The following is an 11,738-nucleotide window of genomic DNA, read 5'->3' as shown; positions in this document are numbered from 1 at the left end:
ATTATTCTTAAAGAATAGCGAAAATTTAGCAAAAATTCGCACGATTATTCAATTAATATAATTAAAAATAACATTCTTAAAATTTTTGAAGGTGTAAATACTCATATTTCTAGAAAGATATTTTGGAAGTTATCGTGGAAAAACGCAAAAATTCAGCTAAGCTATTAATTAAATAAAATTTTTAAAAAATGTCTCCGAGGTGCACATTTTCACTTTCCAAAGATATACATATGCCAATTTTGGTAGCTGTTGGTGAAACAATCTGGCTTGTGGAGCGCCAACACACACATATGTTCATGTTTATAATTATCATTGATATTTCATTTTTATATTTCTCCAATAATCGATAACCAACTTATAAAGATTTGGCCTCCATTTTCTAATTCAGGAAGATAGAAGTGATAAATTCTATAGAAGGTTTGTATAAAATACTCGTATATTCAATAACAAAAATATTTATAATTTTTACATTTCTAAACATTGCCATTCGTTCTCATAACATAAATGCATGCCTAAAAATGCACTATTTTTCTTTAGAGTTTTTGTTTTATTTCCTAGGTCATCAAAGTTTTTATTTGAAACATTGCTTAAAATTATCTATGAAATTAACCAAATTTGAAAACGTAAACAGTATTATCCATACGACTCCAATGATAAATTATTTCACTGATGGTTCTCGTATTTTAATAAGTATTTTTTGGTTCATCCCATACTTTGTTAATTGAAAATGAATCATTCCCCGTTTTAGGATAATTTTCAAATTTTTGGTGAAATGACGGATTGATAGAATCTCATTGGCTCATACTTAAATAAGAATCTAAAATAATTCGAGTCATATGTCTGAAGAAAGAAGATGACAGTTAGAAATAATTTGTGAAGGAAATCAAAAAGACCAATCTACGCTTTAATGATTGATATGAAAATTTTTTGATAATTTTGATAACAATCATTCCTTTGAGTGGCTATTTCGATCACTGTAACGCAAATCCTTCACTCAAATAAAGCAAAACTTCTTAAACTCTTTTCTATTCTGGCACTTTTCGGCTGAATAATAAAGGAAAAGTATGAAATAAAATCCTGATGAAATTTATTTATCCATGAGATCATTTCAATGCAGATGTGTTTCCGGCAAAATGAATGAATTTGGAGGAAGAAATTCTCCCAGCCACATTTCTCTTCTATGCAATCTTGGTACCCGAAATTCAAAAACGGCTTGCTTTAAACATAATCAGTTTTTTCTCCGCACGTTCGTTTCTCAATTTATATTTTGTAAACAAGAAAGTATGGTAACTGTCATAAAATTAGAATTCGAGATTTTGGCTGATCTTTACAATTTAGAACTTCAAGATTTCCACCAATTTGAAAATGCTTTTAGCTAGTCATAAGAAATTTGGCACATGGTCATTATACAAATTTGGGATTTCTATTAAATTTTGATACAACTCTAGTCCGAGAGTAAGTGATCACGATAATTAGAAGATGTAAAGATCTGGATAAATGTAATTTGGTACACAATTTAAAATCATCATTAAGCTTAGAACAAAGAATCAGAATTTATGTGTGAAAGTTGCGTTTGGTAAATCTTTCTCTTATTACTTGGCTCAATGTTATATGCAGAGAAAAATCTTATACGTACATGAATCATACTAAATTAATCTGATCAGCTTATAAATTGCAACACATGTTCGAAACAAATAAAAAATTTATTTAGGAAACTGTTACAGAGAAAACAAAATCTATACAGACTAGGGATTGCAATACCGGACCAAAATTTCAATACCGGTATTCGGTATTTTTTAAATCTTAATACCGGGAGAAATTTCAGAAAAATAAAGAAAACACAGGTGTTTTTTTGTTCTATTTGGCAGTTTTGTTAGAGAGTGTAAATATCACAAAAAATAATTTGTAACTTATAAATTATAACAGTATATAATCACAAAAAAGTAAAGAAACATCTTATTTATTTAAATTACAAAAAAAGTGTAAATATCACTATTTAGTCTGTGGTACTATTATAAATTTTTGAAATGTTATCTTAAAAACATAATGCATCAATTGTACATTCATTAAGCCTGTAAAGTAATTTTGTGTAAAAATTACCAGCTGTTGAAAACGCTCTTTCGGCACCTACGCTAGTTGGTGATGCTGGTAGCAATGCGCGATATACTTTTTCCCAAGTCTCTAAATCCCTCATCTTCAAATAAATTGATTTCTCGTCGGATGGTTTTGGATATAGCTAATTTCTGTATTGTATTTTGGAACGTTGAAATTTTTTTATTTATCGCAAATTCTAATTTTTGTTCAAGTGACAATTCTTTTTCCCTATCAACAGTAGCAACGTCATAATCTTCGATAATTGAACCGAATTCTTCTGAATGTGGATAGGTTTGTGGGTAAAAAATTTTAAGAAAATTTACTCTAAACTTAATCAAATTTGAATTGGATCTTTTCTTTTTTCATTTTTAAAATCATTATAATTATGTAAATACCATAAGACATTTTCTATTTCTGTATGCCTATCTTCTGTGCGATTTTTCAATGTAATATATAATTCTTCAGATAGTGATGTGTGTTGTTCTTTCAGTGACTGCAACATGAAATTTATTGTTGCATTAGCTGTTGATAAATTAGAATCTCTCCGACATAATGCCTCAATAGTCAGTTTTATTCGAAGTAGAGCTGATATAATTCTGGATATTAAATCGAATTCACTATCTGAAAAATTAATTTACAGGTTTAAGTCGATTATTGCTTTTGGATTGGATTTCTCAGTTTCAAAAATCGTTCCATCACTAGGAGTAAACTGTTCCAACGTGATTTAGAATCTAATATTAACATATATTCTGTTTTATTTTCAGTAAGAATATATTTTAGTATTATTTCCTTTTTATAGGGGAACGTTTAAATATCTGAACAATTTTTCTAACTTTATAAATTATAGGAAGCAATTCTTGATAGGTTACTATTTCATCCTCATTAGCAATATCTTCTTCAACAATTACATTGTCATAATCTTCATTGTCAATATCACTCTCACTCTTACTCTTTTCAAAGTTGGAATCCGAAATTTCTATATCCAAAGTATTTGGATTCTTCTGTTCTTTATTTTTTTGGTATAATACATCTATTACTCCTAATTGAATTCCATGTGCATAGCACAACTGCTGATTTGCACCAATCAACTTTCCAACTTTTTTCATAATTGTTGCCCCGTCAGTCGTTATGGATACAATATTTTCTTTCAGGGATAATCCATGTTTCGCTAATTTATATTTAAGCAATTAATTAAGCCATTAATTAGCTAATTAATTTCCCCCGTTAGGGAGACAAAAACAAAAACGTATACTATTTTGCTATGTTCGCGATACCTGAACATATAGTGGAGACAATTTTAAAAAATTCTAGTAAATACCGAAAAACCGGTATTTAAACTTGTGAATACCGGTATTACAAAATTGTACAAATGGCTCAAAATACCGGTATTCCGGTATTGCAATCCCTAATACAGACCTTTCATTCTAGTATTATTACAGAAATGTTTTCAAACAGATTATCTGTAATATCATTTTTATATGAATATAAAAATGCATATAACATAAAAATTTTAGCAAGCTTTCAAATTGAAAAAATAAGCAGCATTAAAAGTTAGAATAAATTACAATTGAGTTCCTTATATTTAATTCATAGAACTTCATTGAGCAATTGAATTTAATTTAACGATATTGAAAGTTTTCTAATATAACATAGAATTTTGAACCTAATTTTCAATTTTGAACCTAAATTCATGGCTATTCTTTACAGATTACACTCATCTTATTAGTGTAGAGATGTCAAAATTGGTAAACGGATTGAATTTTTGTTCAGAACTAACATTCTATAAAACTAATTTTAACGCTAAGATACAAATATTACATCAAGCACATTTTTGTTCCTTTTCTTATATATTCCGATTTGAAATGCAATTTGTTTCAGTTCGAAAAAAATGTGAAATTTCCAAATTTATTATATGCAAATAAAATATCTTTGTCTTCTTACCAATTCGATATATTTTTTTTGAATGTAAAACATATTTGCTTATATTTGAATTCTGTTTATGATACACTTATTTTTTTTTAAATGCAATTCTTCAACTAATGAGAAGAATTTTATAAAAAGAATTTATTTCAGTGAAAGGAACTTCTCTGATCCTTTAGGCTTTAAGAATTTAATGAAGTTAAATTATTTCTCCAGTTAATAAAAAGAATCTAATAAAAAGTATTAAATATGTCGGTATTAGATCCATAAAGCTCATGCTAATTATATAATTTCATCTAGATTTATAAAAATTTTATTTTGTACAGAATATACCAATAAAAATGCGATAATCGATTAAATTTTCATTTTTTATTTGAAAAATGTTATATGCATATGAGGTTTTTATTCTTCTTTTTGTTATTTGGTCTTGTTGCCAATAAACTGTATTACTGAATTACAAATAAATAAACTTTTACAGAAATAAATATAAAAATACTTCCTCAACCTGATTAAAGATTAAAAGGGATGAGATAAATTCTTATACAAATATGTATGGAAAAAGTTGAAAAAGCGTAACAATTCCAATTAGATACATATTTCCAATTGGAAATGTTCATAAAATTATGTGAAGTATGATAAGGAAAACCCAAAAAAATCAAATCTTTATCTGATCAAAAAGGAAAACTATCAATAAGTAAACAAATTTCTGGCAGTCTTAAGTATAGAAGTAAAATTATTCTTTTCTGTTTGTAAATTTTACTGAAATGTTAAAAGACAAAGGTACTGACTTGGATCTTTTTCCCATAACTCTAACTGATGTTTAAGAAAGTCTTTTGCTGTACTTTTTCAGGGAATTATTCATATGCTGAATTACTATTAAAAGTGCAAATTCTTGAAATAATAATGTATTTTTTGGCATCTATAAAAATTAATTTGTTAAACAATACTTTGTATTACCGTTCATCAATTGTGATATGAAGACATTGCTTTTTGATTTTCTCTCCAAAGATCACAAAGACAAAACCAACCTTAATTTGGAAAAAGCTCATATTAAAACTAATTTGATATAGTGGCAACCATTCAACATACTGGATTAAAGAAATGGGACTGCAGTTTCTATAAATGTCATACCACGCATTTCGACAGTTTTTTGATAATATTCTAAAGAGAACACTTTGTATTCCATTTGCAAATGATGGAATTATATTTTGTGAAATGCAATCTTTATTTTTCAGTTTTTCTTTAATTCTTAATATTTATTTCCATTAAATATTTTCATTTAGATTTCAAAAATATTTAAAGCTACATTATTTATATTATTTTTGATTTATCGATAATTTCAGCATATAAGTAATCGCTACTCCCTTGAACTACACGACATGCCATTTTGAATTAAAACACATTTAAAGGACTTTACTTATCGCAGGACAAAACGCCTTTACTAAAATTAATTCTTTTCCTTGTTCAGTAATCTATTTGTTGCACATTTAAAAATGTTTCCATTTATGTCAGAAGTCAATAAAGTTTTAATAATTTATGCATCTAAAATTTTCTCTTTAAAAGTCTTTCTTTCCTTTACTGATTCTTTCACTTCTCAAAATTAATATCTGTAAAAAAGAAGATAATTGAAACCAAGTAACACATAAATATAAAAATATATATAAATATATAATTATATTTTAAAACATAAAAATATATTTCAAATACAATTTAAATAACTTTTTATTATGCACAATTTCATATCATCATATTTTTCAAATAAACTTGAATCGAAAAGGTATTTGGGAATTTTAGTATACATTTGAAATCTACTGAGGATATAAATTTAAAAAACTATATAAACAGAATCTCTGCTTTTTTCGTGTGAATGCTTCAGTCATTCAATCCGAAAATTATTGGTTCAGTCCTTGAGGAGTTGAATTTTCGCAGAGAATATATTATACCGATGTGATAGATTTATCTACAGAAAGGGGAAAGTCTTGAACTACAATATCTGGTTAAAAGAAATATATTCTAACTTCAATGTGAAACATGATTCCCATTGAGGGAATTTTCTAGGAAAGATGAGAAAATGAACAATTTGGAGGCCACGAAAGCAATGGAGGATATGGCTCAGTTTGAATGGACCAACTTCTCTCTGGAGCACTCACCGGCAGGGATCTAAAATATAACAAGGAAAGGAATAAAACTCTCCTGCTGTTGTTGCTTATAGAAAGCATATTGAAAATATTAACAAATCAATTTACAACACGCAAATGGTAGAATAAGTAATGATTGAAAAGAATTAAATAAATTGGCATTTTTTCAATTAAGGCACATTTCCACTTAGATTTTATTTTTTGTTAAAAATGTGTTTTTTTCTATGTTGATTTAAAAGCAACTGCTCAAAAAATTAAAACATTTAACTATATATTTATCAAATATTCAACAGTTGTTTTTTACTGAAATAAATCTGAATGCTGCCAATGAAACTGCGCTTCTTAATCATAAATAAACTTTTCTCAAAATACCATATGAAAAAAAATATATTTTTCAGCTTAATATTTTTTAAATATACAATTTAAAAGAATTAAAATATTTTTTTACATGATAAAAAAAATCAAACTAAAACCAATCATTAAAGAGTTAAGAAACTAAATAGATTTAAATATTTGAGCACGGAAGAACTATGGAGGGTTGGACAACTCTTTCATATTGTTGAAATTCCATATCCATTCCCTTTTATTCCTTTCTTGAAATAATAAAAAACACACGCATTAGTGGTCTTCTATTTCACGATAGAATAAAAGAACTATTATTATTTTTCTGGTTGGTTGAACAGAATAAGCGTAAAAAGATTTCTATGATTTATTTTAGGAATGATGTAGATTTTATAGCTAAAATACATAAATAATGTGCATCATTTCCAAGTTAAATAATAAATAAATCGACTAGTGTGCAAGAGTGTCAATTATTTGAAGTCTTCTCCTGATATCAACATTTTCTCTAATTAAAAATAAATAGTTTCGAATTTTCGTTATAGACGGTGTTGCACCTCACAAAACCTGAAATCGCGCCTAGGTTGGATACAGCACCATCATTCTCATATCAAAGGATTCCTTTCGTCATCCCCTCTTGAAAGAGGCCTTCCCGTTCCTTGGAATCTTTCACCCCCTCCAACACTGTCCACTTCAAGACATCCCCAGGTCTTCCTTCTCAAAGGCTTCTGTCGATAGAATATTTGCGCTGTACACCAAACATATCACTTCGTTAGAAGACTTCAACTGATGTCCATACATAAAAGTAAAATCATAAAATGCCAATTTTTCTCTACAGCAGTGAATTGTGAGTGGTTAAGTAAGCAGACTCAATTTTTAAATACGAGTTAAATTTTTAAATATATGGCGCAAGAATATGCAAATATACTGAATCACATGCGATGTACATAAATCATTGAAAATAATAGTATTTGAAGCAGAGCAATGTGGCAAAAATTATATATATGTGTTATGCGAATGAATTATGTTTTTTTTCTTTTGCTATAGCAAATGATATAAGAGGAAAATGTGTTAAAAAATAGTTTTCAGAAAAATCAAAGGAGTTTCAGTGTTAATGGTCAGAGAATATTCATTCTGCATAACTTTCTTAATAATGTCTCAAGCATAACGCAAAAATATTTGAGTGATTATATGGTATTTATTTTCCAAAGCTCCCTCTTACCTTAGAGACTGAACGCAACTCCCGTGAAATAATACAATGGATGTAGAAGTAGATAAATAGTTTAAAATACTATTAAAATGTCCTGTTTCTTATTCTGTTATCTAAAACTCTTTTAGCTTTATATTCTACTAAATGAATACATTTTTTATAACTGAATTATTATATTTAATACAAATTGCAACAAAGGAAATATTTACTCACAGAGGCCCGAAACGTGCGTTGTCATCTCGTTGGCACAACAAAGAAGCGGGAGCAGTTCTGAGGATTCACTCCTCCGAGGATTCTATAGAAGAATTAAAATAAATTTGTATTAAAATTATTTCAGCATAAAATGAAATAGTATTTTTTTAAAAGAAATGATAAAGGCATTTGCATTAGTTTTTGAATTTTCATAAATATTCTGAATATCAAAAGGATTAAAACAAATTTGGATTTATACTTTTTTTTCGAATTTTTCCAGAAAGTGAAACTGTAATATGGTCTCATCGTGTTATAAACAACAAATCCTTGATATCGTTTTGCAACTCCTATCAGGAGTTTTATTTACTGACCATAATACTTACATGGAATTTTATAAAAACAACGCTACATTTGGAAAGAGATGGATTTTTTTTGTTCAATAAAATTTGTTTTTACTTATAACATTTAAAGTGATCAAATAAACTATACGAAACTTGCTCGCTACTTCACAATCTAGCAGCAAGTATTTAGATTAAAAATATGGTGATTTTCTGAAATGTTTGAGGGAAATAAATTTTTTCCTTCTTACTAACTAGTCGCCCTTGTCGATCACTTGGATCGTTGGAGATAGTGTCTATATTTAATATCGTATAAATTTTTAGATGAAACTCCATTTCCATGATTTCAGACATTAAAGATGTTTTATTTTAATAGTCTTGCATATGTTCTGATAATTCTACATATGAGCTTTCCTAATGGGGATAATTTCTATGACATCATCAAAATGTTATGTCCTCTTCATATCTGAATTTACTTAGTGACATTGTAACTTCGCTTTTTTATTTGTCTTTTCGACTACTAATAAATTAAACTGAATCCTTCTTTAGCATTCAACATTAGAAGAAAATAATGCCATCATAAATTTCAAGAAACAAGTAAAACGATTTCGATTTCATTCAAATCAATGAAAATATTGCTCTAAATATATTTAAATATAAATTCGAATTTAGTTAAATCTAGAATAAAGAATTTTACCGAAACTAAATTGGCATGAATGATGCTTCAAGTTCTGGGTCAAAGGATCTGGCCTATAGAGCGTCAACATACACACATATTTATCTTTATTTACTCTGACAATAAATGTTCATGTGTGTATGCATGTGTACGGGTGAGCGTGCGTGCGTGTGTGTGTTGGCGCTTTAGATGCCTAGATCATTTGACTTATATCGGCCAAGTTTGACATATATATGCCTAGGGGAGTTGGAAGAAACAGTTTAGAGATATTTTTTTAAGATTTAAACTAATTAAATGCTGAGCTAACATTGCAGTTTCACTGCGATGAATTCCGCTCTTTTTATTGAACAATAATAAATTTTTAAAAATTTGAATATTTAAAAAATATCTTTTTCCTGATAAAAATTTAATAATCTTGTTTAAATTTAATAAATTTGGACATTTTTATGAACATTATTTTTTGCCTAATTTTTAGCAGCAAGTCACATTGAAACTCAAACCACATTCATTTTTTTATCAACTATCTGATCGTATGAGTTTCTTCTATTTTGGAAAGTTAATGAAAACGATTGTTTTAATATCTAATATCTAAAAAGGAAATGGACAAAATAGTGAAATTACAATTACGAGAAATTTATAAGACAAATGATTCACACAGTTGCATTTTTAATAGAATCATGATGTCAAGGAAATGTTGTCCATTAGAAAACTTTTTGCATACATTCTATAGCCGCTTCCTGATGTCAAGGATGTGCAGTTATATTTAAAGGATTTAAATGAAATCAATGATAACGAACTACTCCAAAAAACTAATTGGTTCCCGAAGGTGACTAGCATGTAATAATTTCAATTTGATTGCATTCATGAAATATTTCTTACAAATTTAAATTCTGATATAGAAACTCTTGAATTTTTTTTAATTTCGAGGATTTCCCACTCCTATCCGAAATGTAATAACCGTAATTTTATCCATTATAAACTGCTGCTAAATCAAGACATTCGTTTCGGCAAGTCACTAATAATGAAGTAAAGCACGTTTGCAGATCAGCTGTTAATGTTATATGACAAAATTTTATATAAAAAATTAGGAATAATTTATTAAATATTATAATCAATGCGAGTATTTTTATCAAAATTTTTTTAACTATGCCCTTACGAATTATTGTATACTTTTCTGTTTATTATTTTAAAGCGAGGTCAGTGGTTCCATAAGAAAAGCTACATGATGAGCAATTTTTCACAAACTGATTGTTTTTAAACTTAAATCTTCAACCCCAAAGGTTGTTATAATTTGTGCCTTTTAATTCATTGTTGAAAGAATATAACAGTTTCACCGCAGACCTGGGAAAAAATAATAGCAAAAAGGCGAAAAAGAAAAATCAACAGAAGACGCATTAGAAAACATCCGTTTTATTCAAAGTGCTACGCCAAGTGTATTTCAATGTGAAACTACTTTTTATTCGATATAAACGCCCATATATCAGCTTATACTCTATGTGAATCAGAACAAAATTTTTAATATATTTAACTGGAAATGAATGCCAAGTAATTTCGTTCAAATAATATTTATTTTGCATTTTTTTTCTTTTTCACAACAGCGCGTTTGATTTTCACTATTAAAATATTAATTCTTCTACATTTAAAAACATATTTTTCAAAAAATATTTGTTTTTATTAATCTCACATTTCAGATTTTTAATACGTTTCATAATTCAGTATTAAAAATATTATACAATATAAAAAATTACAATACTCAAATCCTGTACTAGATAATGTCAACTATGTGAAATAAATTTTTGCTTAAGTTCTTACACAAATCATTAATGCTGGGTTCAAAAATAATCAAATATTGTACTTTCACATGAACGTACATCTGAATAGAATCTTAGAAATCTAAAATATAAAGTGAGTGGAATTCCATTATACAATTCTACCTTTACAAACTTGAAAAAAAAAATGAGGTGAAACCATTTAAAAAAATAGGAGTGTATGAAAAAAAAAAAAATACTTACAGTGCATGTATGTTCGATAAATCTTTTTTCAGAAGATGAGTCAAAGAAGTGAAGGGTTAATTTCATTTTCACATGCAAATGAATATAAATGGATAAAAATTTCATCAAATTACTGTACAAATTTTCCTTCTCTTTCAGCAAAGGAAACATAATAATTGTTTGTTGCGAATTAATATTCGAATAAGATTCCTCTGAAGTCTCCCGGCTGCCGGATAAACTGGAAATGCCCAGGATCTTGCGTGGTTGTGCCTATCCGTGATGACTGCGCAGAACACCCTCGGAATTTCTCCCAATAGATGGCGTATTAGAACGAAGCAACGTCATATACAGCAAGAGAAAAATCGATAATTTTGCAACGCTGGTGAAAGGGCCCACTGATGCAGATAAATAGGAACCAATAATGAATCATTATCAAAAAGGGGAATCGGCAGCAAATATTCTAACTAATCTAAAGGAAATGGAAATGTGTAGTCACAAATTAAGGATGACTCGTTTTATTTGTTTGTCTTATATTTTTCTCAATGAAGTTATCTTTAGGCAATTTATTTTATGAATATTTTTACTTAAAATTAAGTATTCTAGCTGTAATTCCATTTCATTTGTCATTTTAAAATGCTTAAAATTATTTATATTTCAAAAACGATGAAATCTGCTTACTTTTCTTCAAAAATGAACTTGGTTCTCATGAGATCAGAAATTTATATTTTTGATTAAGAGTGACATTAAACTTTATCTTTGCTGAGTCTATCAGCAAAAGTCTATGAATTAAGTAAAAACAGTTGTATATTGCAATAATATGTTCAAAATATACTAATATCA

At 27.9% G+C, this 11,738-nt stretch overlaps 1 long non-coding RNA gene across 1 annotated transcript; it reads right to left on the bottom strand.

Moving 5' to 3' along the window:
• Positions 1-5,718: 5,718 nt before the first annotated feature.
• Positions 5,719-11,168, bottom strand: LOC129966578 (uncharacterized). Its single transcript, XR_008784272.1, has 3 exons — positions 10,920-11,168; positions 7,915-7,996; positions 5,719-6,174 (listed from the first exon to the last, which is right to left on the bottom strand). It is a non-coding gene; the product is annotated as an uncharacterized LOC129966578 (long non-coding RNA).
• Positions 11,169-11,738: the final 570 nt, after the last annotated feature.

The sequence above is a fragment of the Argiope bruennichi genome, chromosome 4, assembly GCF_947563725.1.
Source record: "Argiope bruennichi chromosome 4, qqArgBrue1.1, whole genome shotgun sequence".
NCBI classification, from domain to species: Eukaryota; Metazoa; Arthropoda; class Arachnida; order Araneae; family Araneidae; genus Argiope; species Argiope bruennichi.
This window is presented reverse-complemented; position numbering and strand designations above follow the sequence as displayed.